The sequence below is a fragment of the Mustela nivalis genome, assembly GCF_964662115.1.
Source record: "Mustela nivalis genome assembly, chromosome: 9".
NCBI lineage: Eukaryota > Metazoa > Chordata > Mammalia > Carnivora > Mustelidae > Mustela > Mustela nivalis.
The window spans coordinates 19683905-19709521 of NC_139028.1; the positions used below are offsets into that span (position 1 = coordinate 19683905).

The following is a 25617-nucleotide window of genomic DNA, read 5'->3' on the forward strand; positions in this document are numbered from 1 at the left end:
GTTGGCAGGAGCACTGGAGTGTGTCAGGTCTACTAGGGAATAAATATACTCGGGCTTTTAGTTTAAATGTGTTGAGAGCCAGGGAATGGCTTGACAGCCATGGGGAGCCCAAGCGCCTGTTCCCCACCAAACAAGTCCCTTTGTAAGTTGGAGCTTGTCAGTCAACGTGGCCCCATGGGTACCTGCCCCTGGGGACAGACGTCCCCACCCACGCTGCTGGCCTGTCATTGCGGAGACAAGGCGTGGGTAGGAAGGCTAAGGTGGCTGGCTGTTGAGAAGGGAGTCTTTTTAATATGGCAATGACCTCTCGCCCTCCGAGGTCTTGGCCCTGACGTGTGCACCTTTCCAAGGGGAAGGGGAGGGGCTGGCTGGGGGAGCCCAGAGCAGACCCGGGCCCAGCTCTGGGCTCTTCCCACCACAGCAACCTTCGGACGGCCAGTCTGACCTGTTACCTTTTCTAATATTAATATCTTGATTAATTCCAGACCAATTGTTCTTTTTTTTCTCTCCTTATTTCCTAGCCTTTGCAAACCACCCACTCCTCTCTGAGAGTGACTTTGATTGAAGTTTGAAGTTTTCAGGTTCAGTTGTTTTCTAGTTACTTGTTATTAGAAAATGTAGCAATTTCCCCCCAGTAAAGAGGAAAGGGGCCCTTCCTCCCTCCCCTCTACTTCTCCCCCTCACCCTCTCTCCACGTTTCCTGGTGTGTCCTAACTTAAAAAAGGCCTGCGTGATATGCTTATTTATTCTTCTCCATCCTTCCCTCCTCTCGAACTTGGGCTGAGGCCAAAACTTGTGGGAAACAAAGAAGCAGCCATCCGAACAGTCTCCTTCCGAGCCAAGTGTTTGTTCGTGTGACCGCTGCCCTCTTGGGCCGGGGTGGGGGGTGCGCCGGCAGGGAGACGAGGGGTGCTGGGGGTGTGCTTAGCACCCTCCCTTGCACGGGCCGTCCCGTAACCCGTGGCCCAGCATCGAGTGGGCCTATGAAAGGCCCCCTTGTGCTGGAAAGCAGTCAGTCCCGAGGGGGCCTCCTTAGAAGTTAATTGCCTCCTCCCAGGGTCAGCCGTGCTGAAATTTATAGCTCCGCTCAATACAGCGATTGTGTGGCTCGTCAGGAAACCATGGGGGTGGCTTAGAGCTCGGGGGGCCTGCAGACCTGGGAACCCAGGCAGGGCTTGTGGGGGGGCCCTGCTGAAGCAGCCGCAGGCAGAGAGGTGGACATCACTGTCCCCCCTCCCCCCAACGTCCTCCCTGCTCTCATCCTCCAGGCCGTGCCTCTTTCCAGAAGGAGACTCTGGCTACCTGCACGTGCTGAGAAGCTTGGCTCCGAATGAGAGGAGGCGGCCTCGGGAAGGAGTGTGTGCTTAGAAAGGATGGGTGCCACGTGCTGGTCCCTGAAAGAGAGCCGGGCTGCTTTCTCCCAGCTCAGCTCCAACGCATGAAGAAGTCAAGCCAAAGGTTCCTCCCAGCCTACTGATAGTGGGGGTCCCCCTGCTGATTTATTTTATTGCTATTCTGACAGACAGACACACACACACACACAGACACACACACACACACACACACACACCAGCAACTCAAAGGTGTAATGAAGAAATGATTGGTTTCAGAAAGCTGGGGAGGTCAGAACATAGGTCCCGGACCTAACCTGGAATTTCTCCGCAGGTGAATGGCAGCCAAGAAGAGCAGAGTGGAGACCACCCCCAGCTCGTCTGACAGATGCCCAGCCTTCAGCCTTCTTCCACCTTGCTCTGTCTTCTGAGAGCAGAGCTGAAGCCCCAAGACACCGCCTGGAGCAAGCAGCTGAAAGGCCAGTGGCTGGGGCTGGGCAGGGGGAGGGGGACAGGAGGCCGGGACTGCCACAGGCTTGGGTGGGAGGCAGAGGGGAAGGAGCACGGAGGGAGACAAGGTCCAAGGCTGACCCGCAGAGAAGGAGACTCGAGTTCGGGTGTAGGGAAGGCTGGAAGGCTCTGTCCCAAGTGTGCCTGAGGTGTGGGTTCAAGACCTCTGCTTGGAGTGACCCCTGGCATGGGGGTGGGGAGAGGTCCCCAGAAGGAGCCCAACCAGTTCAGAGCAGCTCTGAGGGTGCCCAGAGTTGGCAGGAACTCAGCCCCTCCTATGTCTTGTTGTACTGGTCTCTGGACTCAGTGAGGCTCAAATTACTCAGTCCCGCCTCAAGATTATAAAGGAAGAGTTGTAAGCGGTCCCACTGACTCCTGAGTTCTGCTTGGAGTGGCTCCGCAGCTGCCCCAGGGGAAGTCAAGGGGCATCCCACCTGGGGATTCAGACAGAAGGGGCCTGTATGTGTAAATGCTGTTTCCTGTGGCCAATTTTGGTGTTGGAAGGGGTATATTTGTTAAATTCTAGTCGATATCCAAGGGGCCCCGTGTTTACTCCATTAGGAAACCAGATAGAGCTAATCAATGCTAGAAGGAGTGTAGTTAACTCCTGAGGGAAGACAAATATAAACAGCAGCATTCAAATCGATGTAAAATGCACCCCCACCCCAACTGCATTTGCTTAGGGTGGCCGCCAGCAGGCCTGTGCAGCAAGCTCGGGCTGTCCGGGCAGGCAGGCTTCTCCCTGGGGGCCAGGGCTGAACAGGGGACCACCTGGCAGTCAGAGTCCTGCTGCCTTCTGAGCCGATTCAGGTTCCAGAGTAGCTGTGGGCCTTGGGCAAATCAGGGGGCCTCCCAGACCCTCAGTGTCTTCATCAGAATGGCAATCAGTAATACTGAAGTGTATTTCCAGCTCATCAAAGGGTTTGATGATCTTACTTGGTATTCATCACCTTTTGAGGTGGATATCATTTCACTATTTCCACTCTGCAGATAAAGAGAATGCCACTCAGAAGCTAAGGACTTCACTAAGGCCTCAGGCAGAGGGCATAGGAGAGTCTTAAATCCAAGTCCAGCGACCTCAAGCCCCATATGCTTTCCTCTAGGCCTTACCATTCTGTGAAGGACTTTCTGTCGTACTACCTGATGGGATCCACATAACCCCATGAAATAGTTGGTATTTTACTACCTATTTGCCAATTTAGAAGTAAAATCCTGAGGCTGGTCCAAGGTCACACAGATTGTCCTAATTCAACCCCTGCTTGTTCAAGATCGTGGTCCCTCTGTCCAGGGCGGGATTTGGGATAGCTGATACCCGATGTCTTTTCTAGGCAAACCATGCTGAGATGCTTTAATGTTCTTTCCCAAGCAAACCCTCTTAGAGACTTCCTTTCTCCCATATGACCATCATCACCGATAAAGTCCAGTGCCTCTGGTGGAAGGGCAGACGGGAGGCGGCACAGAAAGGCCCCGAAAGTAGACACCCTCTCTCCATCGCGTTTTCTGCTGCCGCACCTCCTCCCTCTCCAGCTGAGGAATATCCTTTTCCGGTCTGGGGACAGTCCTTCAGGAGCTGCCATTCCCGCATCTGTCCCTTTAAGACCTCTGCAGAGATGGTCGTGAAGTTCACGGACCAGCTCCCTGGAACCATTGCTGGGCATCAGATCTGGGGCTCTGTGACCCTTATTAGCTCCCTCAGGCTGGGGAAGCGTATTTCACACGCAGCCAAACACTGCTCCCCAGGATGAGTTCTGTAAGCCATTAAACTCTGTTTGACTGTGATTCTAATTACTTCCAAGCTTGAGTCCCTTACCTGTGCAGGGGTGGCGAGTTCGATCCAGCTCTCAGGGGAGATGCTCCAAGATTTAGGAGAGATTTCTCTACCTCCTTTGGAAAGGGGGGAGCAATCAATACAATCCTCCTCCAACATCATTTCCTTCTATTCATTTTATACCTTGCATGGGGATGCCAGAAGAGTTAGCTGGGGCTCTCTGATTATTATTAATAGTGATTTCTTACTTATTTATCTTTTTTAAAGCTTTTACCTATTTATTTGAGAGAGTGCAGGAGCAGGAGTGGGGAGGAAGAGCAGAGGGAGAGGGGGAAGCAGGCTCCCCACTGAGCAGGGAGCTCGATACGGGGCTCGATCCCAGGACCCTGGGATCACGACCTGAGCCAAAGGCAGAGGCTTTAACCCACTGAGCCACCCAGGCGCCCCTGATTTGTTACTTCTCTAGATAGTTGTACATGTAGTTTACCTAGAGCCTTCCCCCTCCTCATGGCGCTATCCGTCTACTCACTATCAGTGTGGGGTATGAGATTATTTTTATTCCTGTCCTACAGACAGAGAAGCCAGAACTTAAGAAGTCCATGTGACTTGTCCCAGGTCATGAACTAGAAAGAAGCAAACAGAATCTCCCCAGCCCTAGGTCTGGAGCTTTACTTGGGTCCCCAAGCTGTCCTTTGGAATGTCGTAAAGGTGGCTCTTTAATGCAATGTTCTTGGGATTCACAGTGTCTTTGGGGGGGGGGTCTGCTTCCATTTTGTAGAAGAACCAGCTATGGCTTGAGAGGCAAGAGGTCTTCAAGGGTGCAGGAAGCATTAGGGTCTATTCCCTGGATACAGGGCAAGGCTTCTCACGCAGGAGGCTCCCGTCCATGTTTGATGTATAAATGAATGAATGAATAATTAACTAGCTAGATCTCCACTTTCCCAATTCTTCATCAAACACGCCTCCCGGTATACCTCTCTCATCCCTGCACGTTCATTGATCGGAAAATCTAAACATCAGTTTCCAGCCTTAAGAGAAAACACCAGTGAGTGGGCCCTTTGCCGAGAAGAAATGCAGAAGCAGTTTGGGAGGAAGGAGGAGAGATGTTCCAGATGAAGAAATCGAGGCAGGGCCATGCTGAGCGCCCAGGGAGCTGCCCTGGATGCTTCCCTGACTTCCTGATCCCTGGGGAGGAGGAGGCCCGTCCTTGCTGCAGGGCCCGGCGGACACGTCCGGCGCCTTTGGCGTCCAGCCAGAGCCCACGCTTCAGAACAGAGGAGGGCCACTAAGCAGGAAACGTGGCTGCCTCGTTCAGAACCTCTCCTGAATTTCCTTGGTGACAAGCCACTCTTCATAAACCCCAGAACTGCCCAGCATCACCAGGGTGAGGCGAGCGACTCTGCGGAGAGGGAAAAACAATTAGAAATACAATTAATGTTATAAAAGCTCGTCATAAATATTTGAGTTCTCTCTTCGGAGAGGAGGGACAAGATGACAGCTCGCAATTCCTTGTATTGACAAAAGAGGAAACAGTCCCTGAAACTGGTCATTTGCCTGGGTATTTTTATCTATCAGATCCAAGAGTGGGAACAAGGGAAGCATGAATGATTGGATTAGCCGGCCGGCCTTTCCGTGCTTTTGCAGCATCAGCACTATGCCATTACTGCAGCCCTCGGGCGGACGCGGGCCTGCACACACCGACACACACCCGAGCCAGCGTGGGGCGGACAGGCTGCCCCACAGCTGGGCGGACGCGACCCCAGGCTCACACGCTGCGGTCCGAAGAGAGACCGGTGAACGTCCTCGGCCCAGGCCAGACGCAGAAAACCAGGAAGATCCTTTCCTCAGAGCCCTTCCTCTGCACTCTTGGAGAAGACGGACAGAGCTGGAGGCATCCTGTGACATCTCCTCTCCCCCTCAAGGGCCCAAACCCCTCGTGATGCCCTTTGAGTTGGTACCCTTGGCGCCTTGGCCTTTCCTTCCAAGTGCCCATTTGGTTGTTCCTTGGGTGGTCTTGGCTCCACAACGTGCTGGATGCGGCGAGGCCTGTTCATTTGGCAGCCCCAAGCCCTCCAGTGCCCAGGCTCTCCCTTCCCACTCTCTGCGACCCCTGGGTCCCTCCGTGCCTCCGGTGGGGCTGGTCGGGGGTCAGTGGGGCAGAGGGTGTGCACGGGAGTGGTGAGTGTCCTGTGCCGGGTGGGACAGAGCTCCCCTCTCCTTAGGCATATGCAACCACCTGGAACCTACACCCACCAGCAGGCAGCCCAGCTCCCTTTGCTGGGGGCACAGTGCCAGCATGACAGATGGGCCTGTGTGTCAGCTGCCAAGGGACCTCACACAGGATCCAAATAGGTCTGCATTTTTGGAGGGCAGGACAGTCTCTCCTTTGCTCCCCTTCTTAAAGGCAGGAGCAGCCGACGAAACCATCTCTGTACGGGATACCTTCGTTCCTGTGTTGCACGCACTTCACTTACCCCTGTGACCGGCGCAGCTAACGGGGACGACGGGAAGATGGACAGGACACGCTTGCCGCTGCCGGGATTCACGAATGCCTGCGTGTGTGCTGAGGATGGGCACCTCTGCACTGAGTGGCAGAGGATCTCCAAATCCGCTTGCAGGGGTGTCGCCTTGGCTCTTCTCACAGATGATCCCACCGTGTCAGCTTGATTACCCAAAAGTGGTGGGAAGCCCACTGCCTCACGGGCCCCTCCTCCTTCGCTGGACAATTTCATTCTGTGATACAAAATCTGCATCCAGATTAATTCCAGCTCTGCCCTGGAGCAACTGAGAACAAATCTGCCTTCTCTCCCTCTATGACAGCTCTTCAAATACTTTAAAGTGATGCTCACATCCCCGAAGAGCCTTTGCTTCTCTAGGCTAAGTATTTCCTGTCCCTTCGATTCCCGCCGTCATACCTTGAGTGACATAGGACCCAGACGACTTGTTAGGATTGTGTCGTGGATTCTTTAAAAAATAGGTGCTGAAAGCAGGCATGCCTGGGACAGAGTCACCTTCCTCCAGTGGGGTGGCCCGGATGGAAGCCTGGTGTTCCCAGTCTCAGCGGCCGTCTGCTGCATCCAATCACCCACATGTTTGGATTAAACAGCATTTACTGGAGTGGAATGATGTGATGAGGAATCATCCTTGTTAAAAATGGATATTATTTTAGGAAAATAGATGTGACCTAGTTTCGGTAAGGTCCTACAGCGAAGTCTCTGACAAAGCGAGGGTTTGAACCTATTATGGCTTTTGGTCGGTCCCAAGTCAAGCTTCCATGACTGGAGATGGAGTAGGATGCTGGAATCGCAGGCGATGTGCCTCTGTAGGTCTGTGTTTCCCTGGTGTGCAAGGTGATCCGACAGCTGTCAACGGACCATCCCTAGAGCGGGGTATGGTCAGGGGCAGGCGTGATGGTGGGGGACTTAAGCGCTCTGTTCTCTGAATTCTTTTATTGTTTGATTATTCTTAAGGATACAACATATCTAAGTAATTCCCACGTATTTGAAATACAAATAAGAGGCTTATGATTTAGACAATAGCTCCAGATTGAATAAAATCCAATGGCTGAGCTAAAATGTAGTCAAGAATAAAGAAAAGTCCCAAATGGGAGAGGTGTATGGCCTGGTGGCCAAGACCATAATCCCCTTAGAGCTCTGGAGCCTGGATGTCAGTCACGGCACCACCCTTTGCTTGCTCTTGACCTTGGACAAATCCATCCCTCTTGTCCTCTATTTCCTCATCTGTAAAATGGGAATAATCCTGTTTAGTACCCATCTTACGCGTTATGTTGGTCAAGAATAATGAGCTCCTTTGATTTTTCTTTTGATGGAAGTATAATTTACATCAGTGCAATGATCTCTTTCCAGCACAGATTTATGAGTTTTGACAAATGCATAAAACCACTTCCACAGTACATAGAACAATTCCATCAACCCCTCCCCCACCACCCCCACCAAGCTCCCCTGCGTCCCTTGTCATTTAACCACTGCCCACCCACAGCCCCTGGCAACCACGGATCTGTTTTTTGTCCTCATAGCTTGCGTTTCCCAGAATATCTTATAAATATCATTATATAGTATATAGTCTTTTGAGTCTGGCTTCTTCACTTAGAGGAATATATTTGAAATTCATCCCCATTGTTCAGTAATTCATTCTTCTTTATTGCTGAGTGGGATTCCATTGCATATAAACCACAGTTTGTATTTCTATTCACTAGAGGAAGAACATTGGGATTGTTTCCAGTTTAGGGTGCTAATGAATAAAGTTTCTATAAACCTCCACACACACGTTTGTGTGCACAGAAGTTCCTTCCGTAGTAAATACTCAGTCCGGGATTCCTAGGTCATATGACAGGCACATATTTAACTATATAGGAAACGGCCAAACTCTTTTCCAAAATGTCTCAATCCTTTGCATTCTCACCACAGAAGTAAAGTTCTGGGTGTCTCACGTCCTCGCCAGCACTTGGTATTGCCTGGAATTCATTTATGTATTTCTGATTTTAGCCTCTCTAATAGGTCTTCAGTGGTATCTCATTGTATTGTAATTTGTATGTCTCCGATGACTAAAAATATTGCGTGTCTTTTCATGGGGTTGTCTGCCATCTGTGAATCTTTTTCGGTAAAATGTCTGTTGCTCACTTCTTTTTTCTTTTTAAATGGGTGATTTGTTTTCTTATTGTTGAGTTTTAAGCATTCCTTGTGTATTCTAGATTGAAATCCTGTGTCAGATATGTGTTTTGGAAATATTCTCTCCTAGTCTAGGACTTGTCTTTTAAGTCTTTCAACAGTATCTTTGAAAGAGAAGATGTTAGGGTTGATGAAATCCAATGTTTCCTTTTTTTTTTTTTTTTTTTTAATGCATAATGATTTTGGTGTTACCTAAAGTCCAGAAAGTTTTCTTTCATGTTCCCTTCTGAAAGTTTCATAGCTGGAGGTTTTGCATTTAGGTCTATGTACCTTTTGGGGTTGCATCTTGTCTATGGTGTGAGGTAAGGTCCGGGGCCTCCTATGCAATGGTTGCCGCCAGACTTCTCAGACCCTCCGTCTTCCCCTTGGCCAGGCTGTTTGCATCCTTTAAAGACCTTTCACGCAATGCCTGTGCTCCTATGTACATCCCTGCTTAACTAGGCTGGCCTCTGCTGCCGCCCTGGGCTTCTTAGACTCAAGCAGGATGGAGTTACAGTCTTTCCAAACTCCTCGGCAGCCGTTTGCCACTCCTAGTGCAGAGCGTGCTGAGAACTGGAAGCAGCTTCATGTGCAGGCTGCCTGGGGGCTGGAAGGTGTCCAGGGAAAGATGGGGCTCTAACCTAGTCCAAGATCACTCATGGTTTATAGCCTTAACTGTTGGTCCGTCACCGTGTATACTGGCCTGGGGCAGGACAACTCAGCAGTCCAGGATCCTGGGCCCTCGGTATGACCATCTGAAAAGCTGGCAAACAACCAGCTTTTGCGGTTCTGAGAGGTGGGTGGTCAGGCGGGGGAAGTGGATGCAGTCAGGTCTCAGGAAGTAGGTGCCGATGAAGTAAACACAAAAATCCAAGCAACAGTCAGTTTTCCCTCTCCCCTTCGCTGATTGTAAAGATGAACAGCAGTCCTCCAGCACCTGAGAAATGCCCGCGGTCCGCTGTGCCCTGCCTCCTGTCCACTTACCCCACCGGGTCGCCCCTTTCCCTTCCCGTGAGCCAACGTCTCAAGCCGGGGCGCAGGGGACATGAACAAAGTAGTTCAGGCTGGTGTGCGAGGCGAAGCTTTGAGGCTTTGAAGTGCGAACTCAGCAAGGGCTCCAGATGTTCCTGCTTCTACCCCAGGCACCAAAACAAGATTTCGATGCCCAAGCTTGGGATGGAAGAAAACAGAACCGCTGGAGTCCTTAGCCTGAAGAGATGCCTAGAAAATGACTTGGTTCCCGTCCCCCTTCCTTTGATCAGAATCTCACGTCAATTGTCCCAGCTAGGAGAGCCCCCAAGAGATGGTGCAATTGCCCTTGGTAAGTATCTCTGGCATTAACCTTGATTTAGGCATCTTGGTGTTGGTGCTGGCATTTGGGCAGATGGTATCCTTAAAGAGGGTGTTAGCTGGCAGGCAGCGGCAGGCTGCGGAACCGGAGGAGGCCAGAGGTAAGGTGGAGATGGGATGGAGGGAACGAGAAATGGGACATCCAAGCGCCTGCACTCTTTAGCCGTCCGCCCGCCACCCCCCACCCCCCGACCTGGTGATTCCAAGCAGGGAAAGTACAAGTTCTGGAGCAGCCCCGGAGGTCTGCTCTTCCTTTGGTCAAATGACTGCCTTGTCTGGGGCTGCTGTGTCTCCTTTGTAAACCAAGACAAGCAAACCACCGCCAGCACCGCCGCAACTCATTTTAGCGAGTGCCTACGCCTTGGCACGTCCTTCACACGCATTTGCGGCTTCAGTCCTCACAGCAACCTGAGAGAAATTGTCTTATCATCCCCATTTTACAGGTGAGGCAGCAAAGGCCCCCGTGAGGTTAAGGAATGTGCCCAAAGGCCTGCCTGGGCAGAAGCGCCCCGGAAGGATGAGATTATGGGAGGGGCGGTCCCACTGGCCCTTCTCTGTTTTACAGACAGTCGGTGCCTGCGGATGCCTGTAGGAAGCTCAGGCCAGCTAAGGGGCCGGCTAAGGGGTCCGGCCAGTCCTGAGCTTCCAGGGCTTCAACAAAGGGTGTGGACATGCAGGGAGCTGGAGCCCTGGATTCTCTCTGGAATCTGCTCAAAGTGGCCAAGTGATCCAGGACCTGGACCCGCCGGCTCTGGTCCTTCATTTCCTTTAGGCTAATCGAAGGGCTTCGGTGCGATGATTTCTCTGGTTCCTTCAAGGGCTTACTTTCCTAATGTTCTGATTCCAATTTACTTATTATTATTTTTTTTAATTCCATGCCTTCAAGTTCACAAAGGGCTATTAGACCGGGCCAAGTTCCGGGAGACCAGCTCCGCGGGTCCTTGAGAGAAGAGGCAGAGGGTGCTGGGTCCGACTTCGGTGAAAGGGACAGAATTTCAAAGCTTCTCTCTGCTGCTCTGTATCTTACGCCTCTTTCAAGACGCTGAGCTCAAGGTCCATATGGTCTGGGAGGCTCTCCAGTACCAGCTTGGTAAATGCTCTCCTTTGTAAACATAATTCGTGTGTGCAGCACAGTTTGAGCTGTATTAATTAATTTATTAACGTTCCTACTTATATCTGCCTGGTGCCAGACGGGCATTGTGGTGGCTCACACAGATAGGAAAAACGGAGTGCGATGCGAGCCGCTGGAAGCCAACGGGAAGGGGAAAGGGGGAAAAAAGGAAGGTCTCAGCGGATCAGAAATGAGGGTAACGGAGGCCTGCAGAGCTCACGGCCCTGGACACCTCCCCTGATGAGCCCTACAGCCAACCTGACCAAGGTGAATGGATCCCCCTCACAGGTCATCGTGCCTGTAAGATCGGAGAAAGGACGAGGAAAGGAGGGAAGGAGGAAAGGGAGAAGGAGACAGCGGGAGGCAGGACAGAAGGGAGAGAGCCAAGGAGAATGCAGACAAAAGGTTGTTCAGGAGAAGCTCAACTTCCCCGGCGCCTCGGGTCCCCAGGGCCTTCCTGGGGCACTTCCTGTGTGCCGCTGGGGTAGCGGTGTCCTCAGCAGCCCTGCGTCGAGACTGGAACTCCCCGCGTCTTTCGGCTGTCTGCCGTCGTATCACCAGTCCACACAGATTGCGCTTCAGCTCAGAAAACCAGGGGACCAGAGGGACACGGCGCGCTGGACAGCTCTCCGCTGACCTGGCTTGATCTTGCAGTCACTGTCCGTATTCCTGGAGGGACAGACGGCCTCCACACCCGTCAGGCCCTCTTCCGTCCTCCTTCTTTGTCTCAGCTGGGTTTTTGATGGACACGGCGTGGCAGTGAGTTCAAGACTATATTCCTTGCCAGGTACCTGAAGTGTGGCTCTTGGGTTGCCAATTAAATACAGACCCATATGCCTTACAAACACACAGACAGTAGGAACCTGCCAACCGTGGGGTAGGGTTGTCATTCTCTTTTGAACATTGATGTTGCCTACCCGGGACCTGGACATGATCAGAAGGGCCACCCCCTCGGCTCTGAGCTGAGCCGAAGGAGTCTGCACGGGGTTTGATCTCCTTCTTGATGGTGTCTGTGCTGTGAGGCAGGGTGACTTTGCCAAGAACGGACACCCCTTGGCTTCTGTCATTAAATGCCTAAAACCAGAGGCATTGTCTCTGTCTTCCAAGTTCCCTTCCAGGCCAACACTGCTAATTCCGGAAGGAAAATGCTCCGTGGGAGGAGGGCCGTTAAAACACTAGAAAATTCTACTATGGGAGCGGTGAAATTGCCTGCCTTGGAGATGTAGAAACGCATGCTGTCGTGGGTAAATTGGAACAGATCTGCCTAGAGGCCGGGGCTGGACAGGATGGCCTCTGGAATGCTTATCAACATGTCCCAGGTGGTGAGTCTTCTGCTGGCTTATCTGTCTGTCTCCTAAGTGTGCACCGCCTGGCTTCAGTTACTTGTGTTTACTGGGCACACACTCCCTCCTCTCCTCGGGTGGAGGCACACACATGCACGCCTGTCTGTGACATGGACCTGACCCCTCCCGCCTCAGCAGCCGTGGAGCGGGGACCCCCCACGGCAGAACCTTCCCTGGGAAATGCATGAGGGCCGCACAGCATTCCCCTCATAAAAATACAATAAAGGGCCCTGCGAGCCAGCATCCGCAGAGTAATGACTGTAACCCAGGGGCGTTCTTGGAAAGGCCTCTTCAGAAGCAAAGCCGAGAAGACGTAACAGAAATCTTTGGGGTAATTAAGTTTTTGGAGTGCACAAACCTCTTAAATCATTGAGAGTCAGAGAGGACTTGGTCTCTAAATCATACATCAGGCCCGATGGAGCCTGAGGGCTCTCTCCACGGCCCCTGCCTTCCTTCTTGTATGCGGGCTGGTGGCCACGGGGCAGCCCCCCTTTCATGTGGGCACACTGCGTCGGACCCTCCAAAGAGACCCTCCTGCATTTGTTGCTGAGAGGCACGGGGGGGCCGAGGCAGAAAGCTTCTTCCTGCCCGGGGCGGGGTTCCCCAAGCAGGGCAGGTGGATTTTCGTCTGAAGGCCCGTTGGGGCAGGGGTGTATGGCCCCAGACAGATGGTTGGGATGTCCGAACAGAATGTTTTTCAGACCCATGATTCCTTGTCAAGGATGGAAAAGAAACCGTTCCCACTTACTTCCTTCAAATCCCCCAAAGCCCCTTTCCCCCACCCTGGCCAGTGTGCCCGGGCCTCCCCAGTGGCTGAGAGCCTGGCGGCCAGGGGTAGGGTGAGGAATTGGAGACAGTAAGAGGCACCAGGCCAGGCTGACTTGCTGGCTGTTCCCAGTGGGTCCTCTGGCCCCGCCCTCCAACTCTTCCTCACCTCCTCTTAGATGGAGAGAGAAGGGGGACCCGCCTCTGTTTTCCTAGGCTCCCACCCCCACTTCTTTCTCTGTAGGTTCTGTGGGTGGCTGGGCTGAAGGCAGATTCCTACCAGCACAGCCTGGGAGCTCGGTCAGGCCGAGAAGGAGTGGAAAGCAATCTGGGAGCTCCCAGGCCTCTGTGGCATGCACACTTCAGGGCATTTAGGGAAAGTAGATTAAGAAATCTTTTTCCAGATAAGAGAGGCCTGTAAAGAGGCCACAGAAAGGGAAAAACACCCCCTTTGATCACAGGGGATTGTAATTACTCAGATATTGATTGGGATAATAAGTTTGCCAAAACTCCGGAGAAGGAGGGATATTCCTCCAGGTGTTTGGCTTTTGCAGGATTTGCTGAGCTCCTCTGTGAAGTCAGAGTCAATCTGGAGGCCTGGGCCTGGCCCTGAATCAGCCCCAGGATGGGAGTTGGAGGCCTTTCCCTTCCGTATAGAGTGAAGTGCACGCCCTGGTGCACTGTCCTCCCTCCTACTCCCGGGGCTGTCCCTGTTACCCGTGTCAGCAAATTCCTTGCTGCTCTGCATAACCCTTGGGGCTCATTGGGGTTGAGTGGCAGCAAGAACGGAAGCAGCCTCAAAAAAGAGAGTGAGCCCCTCAGCCTGGACTCCAGAATCGTCGATAGTGTCTTCCTGTTTCTTAGCTACAAGACTCCTCTCTCGATTTCCCCTGCATTCCACAGGGGCCTGCGAGCAAGCTCGCACACCCAGCCGGGCCCACACATGTGTGCGTGCACACCCTCCCTGTACGCTCCAAGCCCACATCTTCCCTGCAGTGCCACATGTCCCTACCCAGCCTGCACAGTGCGGGGTCAGGAGCTCCGGCTTTGGGGTCAGGCGGGAGCAAGGGAGCAAGTACCCTTACCTTCTGGGGCATCGAGTTATCTGGAGGATGGGAATACCAGCGCACCAATGCCCGCCCCGCGGGGTTGTTGAGAAGGGCACGGGAGCTGGTATAGAGCGTTTGCTAGGTGCCCGCCTGGTCTCCAGCGCCCCTGGAGATAATCGGTTATTCTTGCGATGCTTCACCCTCTCTCTGAGATTCTGCGCAGAAAACCGCTTTTGTAGACTTTTCTTTCATCACAGCTGCAGACTGAGGCTCTTCTCCGTCTGCCAGGCCCGGGCCAGACCTCAGCTCTGGCCCCATCCTGTGCCTCTCCCTCCTGCTCCCAGGGCGCCTGTCTGTGCCTGTTAGCGCGCCGCCACCCCAGCCCGCTTTGAGATCCGCCTTTAAAATCAAGGAGGGCGGCGGGATGACTCCTTTGTTACATCTCCATCTTTACATTTCCCCTGCTCCGATCCCAGAGCTTGACCCTATACGCACCTAGTAGATAGTTGGGATGCGACCCACTTGGGTTGATTTTTTATAATCCTGGGGAGTATTTCGTGAGCAATTACTATGTGCCTGTCTCTTTTCATGGTCACATGTAGGCCTCCTACCAACCCTACACAGTATCAATCACTTCCATTTCGTAGATGTGGGAAGTATGGCTGGGGACAGATTCAGTCACTGCATGGTCCCCCGGCTGATGTGTCGCTGAGCATTGCTCCAAGCACGGGGCGGTCTGTGTCCGCAGTTACCTAGGACCAGGACAGACCCAGCCCATCATTCACTGGACGCCTCCCAGTCCCCAGCCAGGCAGCCTGCCCAGAAGCGGCTTCTGGCTCTCAGCACGCTCTGAGCAACGGAGTAGCTTGGAAAGATCGCAGCTCCCTCCTGCTTGAGTCTAAGAAATGCCCAGGGCTGCAGAGGCCAGCCTGGTTAAGCAGGGATGTAAATATTAGCTCAAGCATGGCGGGACAGGTCTTTAAGGAATGCAAGCGCCGGCCGAGGGAAAGGCAGAGGGTCCGAGAAGTCCGGCGCCGGCCTTGGTCCAGGAGAACCTGGGAGGGGTCGGAGGTGCCGGAGGACTGGCACATCCTGCCTGTCGAGGAAGGATGCCTCGCATAGATCCAAGCTGACGGAAGGCAGGGGGAAGGCTGGCTCCAACAGAGAGTTGGTGTTGGTGGGGACGCAGCATGAGAGCTACAGAAGACAGGAAGGACAGAGATGATGGGACACGGCCACAGAAAAGCTTGATGAGGCCCATGATGGTGGTGGGGATAGGGAATGACGGCATGTCTGTGATGTGCCCTGCGCCATGGGGGCGGGACGTGAGACGCTGCCGAGACTCATCAGAACCCCGCTTGCTTCAGAGGACGAGTCTCTAGCCTGCCGGCGCCCACAAGGGTCCCAGCCCTCTCTCAGTCTTTTGATGGGCGTTTATTCCATACTGGAAGGGGGTGGGCCCTGTGGAGACGGATGGAACTTGGCCTCCAACCTGGAGGGACTCACCGTCTAGGAAGGAAGGGGACACGTAAACAATTGGTGGGTTGGGGGGTGTCATTAGAGAGTGTATTTAGGTATTGCAGGGGATGGGAGGAGGGCTTCGGGGAGGACGCAGGGGAGGATTTAGGTCCGTCGTCTGTGGTGGGGACACTGAGCAGAGCTCATAGTTTTTTTTTTTTTTTTAATGAAGATTTTATTCAGTTATTTACTTGAGAGATAGAGAGAGAGCACATGAGTGAGGGGGAGGGGTAGAGGGAGAAGCAGACCCCCCCCCCCCACTGATTGGGGAGCCCAATACAGGACTTGATCCCAGGACCCTGAGATCATGGCCTGAGCCAAAGACAGATGCTCAATCGACTGAGCCACCCCGGCGCCCCAGAGGTCAGAGTTTCATAATCGCTCGGAGGCATGAGAGGGAATAGTGGGTCAGAGATGGGCTTAAGGGAGAGCCCTGTGTGTCTAGGGGCAGGTTTGGGGAGCAGCTACCAGGGAGAAGGTCTGAAAGATCTGGTGGGACAAAATGGTGAGAAATCAATGAAAGACATGTTGTTGAATCAATCAACAGATTTCTTTATTGAGCATCTGCTATGTGCCAAGTGTGGAATCTGTCACTGGGACTCTCATGGCAAGCAAGCCGGAGTCGCTCTCTGTTTCCTACGCAGGATGGCCATATGTCCCAGGTTCCTTCTCGTCCTGGAGGAATGATGACTGAAGCCTCCTTTTCCTTTCAGAAACGTTTCTGTTTCCACTACCCTGTCTGTGGTCATTCTGCCTAGAGAGCTTCAGTCCAGGGCAGAAAGCAGACACTGACAAACAGCCCCACTCCGACCTCCGATATTGAACTTCAGACGGTGCTGGGAACAGAGACTGCTCTCGGGCACCGTGAAGACCCAGACGGTTTTCGAGGGGAGGGTCTCGGTTTCAGAAGTCATGGGACTTCTGTGTTGGCTGAAGATCTCGCTTGCGCTCTCTTTTCTCCTCTCCCCGTTTTGAGCCATAAAAAATGGAAAAAAAGAATAGCACTCTTCATTACAGAGCATTTCACACCGGTAAATGAGTCTCCCGGGCGTGTTTTCTCGTCAGGGAGGCAGCGCGGAAGTGCGAAGCCTGCGAGTCGGCCGGAGCGTGACGTCCTCCATCCTCGCTCTGCCCCAAACGCATCCAGGGTTCCTCCTCCGCTGGCTTGGCTTCCTCGTCGGTGACAAGGGGGTGGTCTTCCCCGCTTCCCGGGGGGATGGGGAGCATTAGAGTGAGTGAGTGATGACATCCGAGGACCCACACAGTGGGCATCCTGAAAGGGGTCCTGACGGTTACGAGCTTTTCTGAGCTTACGATCATTTAAGAAAAGGTGCTGTGCTTGGGGGAGGAATGTGCTTCGTTTCACTGAAAACACAACACACTGGGGCCAGAGTGGAAGTCAGTGGACAATGAAGGGAAGGGACAAGGCCCAGGGTCTCAGCCACCAGAAGGAAACTGGGTTGGAGAAAGAAGGCCTCCAGGCTCCAGGGCCCCGCTGGAGCGAGGCTGAGCACGTCCCCAGGCAGGAGGTGTATGGGAAGACGCTGCACCTTCCCTTCCACAAAATAAAATCCTGGGGCACCTGCGTGACTCTGTCGGTTAGACGTCTGCCTTTGGCACAGGTCACGACCTCATCGGGCTCCTCGCTCAGTGGGGAAGCCTGCTTCTCTCTCTGCCTGCGGCTTCCCCTGCTCGTGCTCTCTCCCTCTCTCCCCCGTACTCTCTCTTTCTCTGATAAATAAATAAAATCTTTTTAAAAAGAGATAAAAATAAATAAAATCTTAATAGTATTCAGAAACAACATAAACCCATACCCACCCTTTCCAGTGGGACCCTTCGTGGTCCTTCAGCACCAGAATCTGCTTGCTTGGCAGGCTGAGATGGTCCCGCGAGAGGCTTCTCAGGGAGCCGATCCTGCAAACCCAAACTGTCCTGCAAAAGCAGGACACGACGGGCGTTAGACAGCGAGGCCTGCACAAGGGTTTCCTGGGCTCCCTCTTTTTTTCTGCTCTTCCTCTGCCTTCCAGAGAACTCTGTCTGCGGGGAGAGGGTCGCTCCCGACAGCAGTGACACGATTCCAAGAGAGCGGGGACATGGCAATCCAGCTACATGGACGGAAGGAGCCCGGTGCCCGTGTGTGAGGGCCCGGGACACGCAAACTCCGTCGGCCCTTCGTAAGTGTGTTAACCATCTCCGTCCAAGTCCGGCCATATCTGGACCCGGAGGCCAGACTCCTGGGGTCTGCACCTTATTTCCTTCCTGACTTACTTCTGCCGTTGTGGGGGTACAGTTGTGGGGGTTGACAAAACGAAGTACCAGAGGCTGGGCGGCTCACAGAGGAGACATTTATTTTTCCCCCGCCCCGGAGGCTGGAATGTGAGCTTGAGGTCTGGGCAGGGTCCTTGCTTCTGAGGCCTCTCTCCTGGGCTTGCAGATGCCGTCTGCTCCCCGGGTCTGCTCACAGCCTCCCCTCTGTGCCCGACTACATCCTTGCCTCCTTCCTTTAAAGACGCCAGTCATATTGCTTTACTGCCCAGCCTCATGACCTCCTTTAACCTTAATAACCTCTTTAAGGACCCAGATCGCTAAGTACAGTCACATTCTGAGCTACTGGCGGGTTAGATCTTCACATATGAATTGTGGAGGGGGGGCACAGTTCAGCCTACAACATACAGCTAGGCAATAGGCATCCTTTATTTCAGCCCTTTTTTTTTAAATAAACTTTTTTTTTTAAAGATTTTATTTATTTGACAGAGAGGGATCACAAGTAGGCAGAGAGGCAGGCAGAGGTAGAGAGAGATGGGGAAGTAGGCTCCCTGCTGCGCAGAGAGCCGGATGCGGGGCTCGACCCCAGGACCCTGAGATCATGACCTGAGCCAAAGGCAGAGGCTCAATCCACTGAGCCACCCAGGTGCCCCATCTCAGCCCCTTGGCAGAGAAGTGCAGTGGGTTGGTCGGCCTCCTGGGCACCCTTTCTGGGAGAGGAGCTGAGCTGAGATCCTGGTAGCTTTCAGTAGCAGTGCAAACCCCTCTCTGCAGGCCCTTGCCTTTCCTAGAACCACCGTTTCTTGAATCCCTTCTTCCTGCCTCTAACATCCTGCCTAGGAGGGCGTTCTATTTTCTGTTTCTGACTGAGACATAGGAGTCCTTTCTGAGATTCCTTTCTCCAACTGGGACTGTTACAATGTATTTGTCTTTTGCACAAGTTGCTTTACCAGAAAAGAGCTCTCCGCCCCTGGAAGGTCCTGCGCAGAAAGATCCCCTTCTGTGAGATAAGAGGGCCAAGGAATTGACTGTGCTTTCTTTCTTCTTGCCCCTTCCTTCCTCTGCAGGCGAAGGCAGGAGACCACACCTGTGTTTGTAATATCACACACATGCTGGGATCCACAAATGTGTCATTAGCCCACCGGTTGGTGCAGAACAGCAGCAGCTGAAGGCGATTTAACACAGGTAGAACTCTACTTACGGATGGGCAGGGTTCCCGTGATTTGCTTGGAAGTTGGTTTCCATGAAGTGGGGATGTTTTTCTCTCATAGAGAACGTGTTAAATGTAGGGGGAAGTTTTCAGGGAACTCCTTGAAAATCTATTAACTCACACATAACTAAAGTACTAAATATGGCCATTTCGGTCCCCAGCACCTAAATGCCTCACACGCCAGCAATTTGGTGGGAAAAGACGTTACGAGATCCAACTCCGCATATCAGGATAAACGCACTGGGTGTTATATGCAACTAAGGAATCATTGAACACTATGTCAAAAACTTATGATATATGATATGCTGGCTTACTGAACATAATAAAACAATTTAAAAAAGCAAAAAAAGCATAAATGCTCCTCCCTCGTCCTTCTGCCGGCAGCCTTGTGGAAGGGGGACTTTGAAGGGAGGGAAAGATGGACAGTCTTGGCCACAGCAGAGACTGTCGTGGCTTTCCAGGCTGTAATGTACCTCATAGCTGTGTCTGCAGTTCTGCGTCAGGGCTCCTCCAGCTCATCTGTGCTGGAAAATCTGGGCTTTGGGTTTGAATGAGTCTGGCAACCTCTGCAGGATCCCCCCACACACACACCCGGCAGGGAGCAGAGACCCGCTCCTCTCCAGGAGTGGCTGTGACCCTGGAAAGGGCTGGGAGCAAGGCATTTCGCACTGCTTGGTGAGGGCCAGGCAGAGGTTTGGGGCTGGTGGCAGTCCTGCAGATTGCTGAGATTTTAGGATAAATGGTGATTTTCCTCCTTGGTGATTTCCCAAGGCTACTGAGGCCTGACAATTCTGGCAGGGAAACCAAATTTAAATGAGTCCCTTTTCAAGTCGGCCTGAGGGGGAGGCATTAGTCAGAGAACTAACAACCTCGCCTGACTGTTTCCTGTGTTCTGCACACTGTATTAGGGGGTCACGAGGAAACGCTGCCATTGTTCCAAAAGTACTCTGGACGCGGACAGGAGAAGACAAACAAACAGAGAGGTCTTGCACGTACTGACGAAGGAAATGCAGAACACGTCTGGGTGAATTCCTCTACGCTGAGAACGTAACTGTAGAGCGAACCTGTGGTCATCGGAGGAGGGGCCAGACGCTCTAGACAAGGCTTCCGAGCAACTGGCAAGGTGTCTGGATGCTGAGTCCACCCCATGGATGTTCAGACAGGAAGTTGAGACTCAGGATGGCTCACGGTTGGCCTGAAGGCCTGAGAGTGAACAAGAGAGTCAGAATCGGAAGTCAGGCTCCCTCCGTGTGTCTAGCTGCTCGTATAATTTTACAGAAATGAAAGTGGGGGGAACAGCCCATGGAAAAAGATATCTGAGGAAGGGAGTGGGGGGAAAGGATTTTATGGACTAGACGTTCGTACTGAGCTGAAGCGAGACACTGGGGGTAGAAGAGTATGAGGGTCATGTCACTGAAGACCCTGAAGGTTGAGGGGACTAAATTTGGTATTTTTTCACGATTGGCACTAAGGATCTGGAGGATAGACTCCCCCTAACTATCTTCCAGGACTTCCTTCTGCTGATATTAATCATCAGAGAGATTATTCTGCAAAGACTCCACCAATAAATCCAGAGCTCAGAGTCTTTGGGTTTTTAGAGTTCACCTGTGACGGGAACGGGGTCCGACATTCTGCACTCCTGGCATCGCACCGGAAGGCAGGGGGGAACGGCCCAGACCTTGAGGGCTCAGCACATGGTGTCTCATGTTGGGTACCTTGGCCAGGTCTCAGGCTCGCCCGTGTTATCTAGGGTAGGACCCCATCGTGCTCCTGGAAGAGGCAGCCTGGCGTGTGCGGATGCCGAATGGGGCTGGAATGGAAGGGCGAGGGAAGGAGCCCGCCGAGGAGGTCAACGGCATAGAAGGCCGGAGCTGACCGCCGCTTGCTGCCGTTGGGCTGCTGGTACTGCCGAAACACGGCTCCAGCCCCAGGGGGGAATGTAAGGGTCAAGAACTGCAAATTGTAAACCACAGTGAAGTGAGATGAATCAATCTGCTGTGACCTAATAGACAGGAGGAGAGCCGGCTAACGGGAGGCTTAGAAAAGGCTCCCAGGATGTGCGGGGCCGCGGGAGATCACGACCAGGTGACTCCGGGCCTCTCGGACAACTAGGCTCGGGCAGCTTCGGTCATACGCTTGGCGGGGTGGAACCGGGCCAACGGGGGCCGACAGCATCTCCCCTGCCATGTCCTGGCCTCAATGGTCAGGGTTGGAGGTGGTCCCAGGGAGGGAGCCTGCCTTTTCTATGTGGTCATGGACCCTGGGTAGGAAAGCGTCGCTTTTGTTTACACGGCTGTCATTCTTTCCTGATTATAATACGTGTTTGGTGTCGGAAGTACGGAGAAACCTAGAGAAGGAAGTAGGCTATCCTTCACGATCCCACCATCAAAGATAATTACCGTTGAGATTTCGGGGACTTTCCTTCCAGGCTCTTTTATACTCAGGTATACACAGTTTCAAATAGTGTTGGAATTACATTATGTTTACATTCATAATAATCTTTGTCATATAAGAGTAGATCATGAGCCTATCCCCATCCTATTAAATCTTGTTCTATAATCGGTCCTAAAAACCTTCCAGAGTATTTAATTCCGTGGATGCGTATGTATTTAGTTAACCAATTATTGCCGGATATTTGGATTGTTTGTAAATTGGCACCACTGTAAACACCACTACAACGAACATCTTTGCATCGTAGCAACATTTGAGCAGGCTTCCGATGATTTCCTCCGGCTGCTTTCCTGGAAGTGGGGTCCGTGTCTCCAGGGCTCTCGTGGCGCGCCGGCAGACACCTCCGCCCCCCGCACCTGGAACTCGATACCGACTCACACTTCCATTCATCAGTGCCTATGACAGTGCCCCCCTCGCTGCCCATTTGCCAATAACTGCGAGTTTCTACATTCTCTGGGGGCAGAGGTCATCTTCCCCGAGTCACGCTCGGCTTGCCGACAGGACGAGCTTTGAGCGCGGCAGCTCACTTCCCTTGTGTGTGTTGGCAGCGCTCTGCCAGGCCACACGTGGGTTCGGCCCTACAAAGACAGAGGCCGGAGCTGATCCTCGAGGAGCCACAGGTGCTAGGGAGGGAGGGAGAGGACCCAGGGATCAGGTGGGACTTGATTCATCCTCCTCCAAAACTCAGAGTGTATTGAACTGCCCTGCCAAACCCCTCCTCCCAGAGAGCCCTTGGCCAGGAATGCTCCCCGGCTGATGAGGAAATGAGAGAACAAAGCAAACCTACACAAAGGCAGGCTTAGGGCTCTGGAAAGCCAGCGATGTGCAAAGCCCCTGACACTAAGCAGAGATGAAAACGTTAATGGTGAGACATCCAAAGAAAATGTATTCCATATGTACTGGGCCGCGGGCGGCGGAGGAATGCAAATGCACTTGCCGACAAGCAGGGGAGAGCCAGGGCAGCGGCCGAGAACCTCGGACTTGCTTTCTAACACAGTGAGGTCCGTTCTAGTGGAAGGTCCTGGGGGGCTGAGTATGACCGTTTTCCGGACTCCGGTAACGGATAAGCATGTCAGGATTGCAACTTATTTTAAGTAATCACGAGAGCCACAGTTCATTGGGTGAGCCCAGGAGAGTTTGGGGCCCCCACTGTACACTTGTGGTACTTGATTGGATGTGACACTTTTCATCGTGGGAACAGGTCTGTGGAGCAGGAACCGACCCCGTATCCCAGAAGAGCCGATGGACGTAGCTGGCCGAATTCGTCGGGATCTTAAATCATGCCCATCTGGTCCACCGCTTGTGTTCGTTCCATGGTGATGGCCAAGGAGGGCCTGATTTCCAGGTTCCTGGAGGGAGAGATGGGGGGAAGGAGGTCCTCCCACTTAAGGAGACTGAAAGTTGAGGCCTTGCAGCCTTTCTGAAGATGGGCTGCCCTGGCTGGTAGAAGACAATGGGCTTTTCCTTCCATCTGTCCTACATGGCTGGTGGTGATGTGCAGACAAGGCTGGGCATCTTTAGGCAGACAGTGGCTGACAGATTTTAGCGTGTCCTTCTGGTGGCCCGTGAGCCAAGGCCTTTGGGGCAAGACATTCTCAGAGAGCGCCTTGGTGATGGGTGGGTGGCTGGCGTTGTAACCTACATTTTCCTTCCAGAATACTTGGAAGACAGGCCCTCAAAGAGATGGCTCCAGTGTGGGGGGGGGGGTCTATGATTTTTCTGGTAATTAGCCTCCAGACTGTTCTGGGAGAGTTGCTTTTTTGCTTTTCCTACATCTGACTCTTCTTAAGACCTCAGACTTGCCTTCCATAGGAAGGGAACGGAGCAGATGTAGAAGGAATGAGAAAGAATCCCTCCCAAGGAATCTCTGGGACGCCTGGAAAATTGTCTAGTGCCCAGCCGCCCCTAACTTCCCATCTCATTAGGGCCTCCTCAAACTCCCCCAAATTGTCCCACTGCAACATATGTTTTGCTGACCAGGGAGAATTCTTAGTGCTGACTTGCTCTTTTGCTGGAAAAACACTGGACAGACAAGAATAGGATTTTTTTTTTTTTCCTATTTAAAAAAACAAAACAACACAAAAATCAAAGCACAAAGCTTTTAAGTAAAGTGCTGGGGGGTTTGACTGTTCAGGGCAAAATGGGGAATGGCTGTTATCTAACTGAGAAACTCTGGGCTTTGCTAGTCCAGTCTCAGACACAAGGTGACCCACCCGTGCTTTCTCGCGGTCTTTGTCCTCAGCTTCTGAAGCTCCAAAGTATGCGTCGAGGATAATAGTGCCAGTAGCATTGACTGAGTCCTTCCGTGTGGGGGGTCATAGGAGTCAAGTGCTAGATGTGTCTCCCATCTAATTCTCTGGACATTGCCCTGAGGTATCATGCCCATTCTGCAGATGGGGACACTGAGGTTTAGAGAGACATGGTATTTGGTAATGATCATGTTTGTTCAAGGCCAGAGCTGGGATTCAAAGCAGGCAATCCAAGACCAGAGTCTCAGGCCCTCAACCACTGCCTTTGGTGGCTTGATCCCAGGGATCAAGGGCTTCCGCTCCAGAAAAGAATATGTAATTGTTTTTTCCTTGGTCCTTGAGGATTGCAAATAAATACCCATGCCAAGGTCTCTGGGAGGGGTTTTCAAGTCAGCTCCCCGTGATTAGAAGGGATCAATGGGACCCAACCAACCAATCTAATTGTTGTCTTGACTGTCCCTGAGTGAGACAGGTGCTCCAAGGTACGGCACTGATTTGTCTGCTCTCTGTCCCTGCTGCCATCATTCTGTGCTCTCGATGAATAAACAGCCTCCAGAAGGGTCACTCCACAGAGCCCAGTGTCCGCCCTCCCCCAGCCCCCGCTCTAACTGTGAGTAGATTTGAGAGGAAAAGCCCTGTTTGGCTGAAGTAGGAGGAATCATAAAAACACACTGGGCTTTAGAAATGTAAATATCTGCACAGCGAGCTGTATGAGGATGATGGAGAGATGCCAGGGGAAGCCTGGATGTGAGAATCCGGCAGACAGGGATGGATGTGAAGAAACACGGGAGTGTGAGAAAAGCAAAAGGCAAAAAGCCACAGGCATAAGGGGAGAGGGAAGCTGGGGGGGGGGGGTGGCCATGGGACCAGGAAGCAGCAACTCAGAGGACAGGGCGAGGTGATCCCAGTTGGTCCCTGTGGCTGGAGAGTGAGGGGGGCACGGCCTGCTGGGGCAGCCCACGGGTGGGACGCATCCATTCGAAAAAGGATGCTTTGCTTCCTGCATGCCCCGGGCTGCTTGGAGAGGAACAGGGAACACTTGGGGATGTAGAATGGTGGTTCCCAAGGTGGGGTTCCCAGGCCAGCTGCACTGGCATGGCCTGGGAGCAGGTTAGAAATGCACGCTTCAGGCCCTGCCTCAGACCCTCTGAATCAGAAACTTTCCAGCACCTGGGTGGCTCAGTTGGTGACGCGTCTGCCTTCTGCTTAGGTCGCGATCTCTAGGTCCTGGGATCAAGCCCCATATCAGGCTCCCTGCTCAGTGGCGAGCCTGCTTCTCCCTCTCCCTCTGCCTCTCCCCCTGCTCGTACTCTCTCTCTCTCTCTGTATCTGTCTCCAGTGAATAAATAAAAAACAAAAACAAAAACAAATGAAAAAAGCTCAGTGGCCCGGTCCAACGTTGTGTCAGTTTGAGTAAGCCCTCCAGGTGATCTGATTCACGCTGGTGTTTAAGTCACTGGCCCAGAAGGCTGGGAGAAGGAGGAGCTGAGATCAAAAGTATATAGAGGTGTCGTTCAAGGGCAGGTGTAGGGGGAAGAGATGAAGAACAACATTCTCATTCCGGGGGAAAGATGGACAATGCGCGGGGATCAGGGGAGTTCACAGAGGAGAGTGGGGTCGTGAGAGGAGCTACCCTCAGTCATTCCTGGAACAAGGGGGGCGTGGAGGGAGGCGGAGCAGCCAGCAGAAGGCTGGCAGGCCAAGCCAGAAGCAGAACAGCCTGTTACAGGCCAATGACTGGTCTTACTGGTGTCGGAGCTCTAGCTGTCATGTTTCCAGCAACTCCTAGAAGAGCCTGCGTGCACGAGTTAGGCACTAGGGGAAGGGTCACCGCAGGGAACTCACGTGCCAGGGGGCTTAAGGGATGGTCTCCACTCTCATTTCCTTGTTGCTGTGGTAGAAACGCAACCAATGGCCTGCATGCCCAGAGAGCCTTCTTCTGTCTGGATGTCACCCTTTTTCTCTTGGCTCTGATCGTCCCTCCCCTACATGGGAAGCTTTTCAGAATCAGGGTCAGAGTGACCATTTCC

At 52.8% G+C, this 25617-nt stretch overlaps 1 long non-coding RNA gene across 2 annotated transcripts in view; it reads left to right on the plus strand.

Moving 5' to 3' along the window:
• LOC309840436 overlaps positions 1-21459 on the plus strand; it is a 51663-nt gene extending 30204 nt beyond the window's left edge. Inside the window, exons 4-7 of one of the 2 annotated variants that reach the window (XR_014298599.1) lie at positions 1269-1458; positions 1666-1810; positions 18745-18862; positions 19796-21459. This is a non-coding gene — a long non-coding RNA (uncharacterized lncRNA). The remainder of the gene's footprint in view (positions 1-1268; positions 1459-1665; positions 1811-18744; positions 18863-19795) is intronic. The other variant, XR_014298600.1, reaches the window with a different exon arrangement.
• Positions 21460-25617: the final 4158 nt, after the last annotated feature.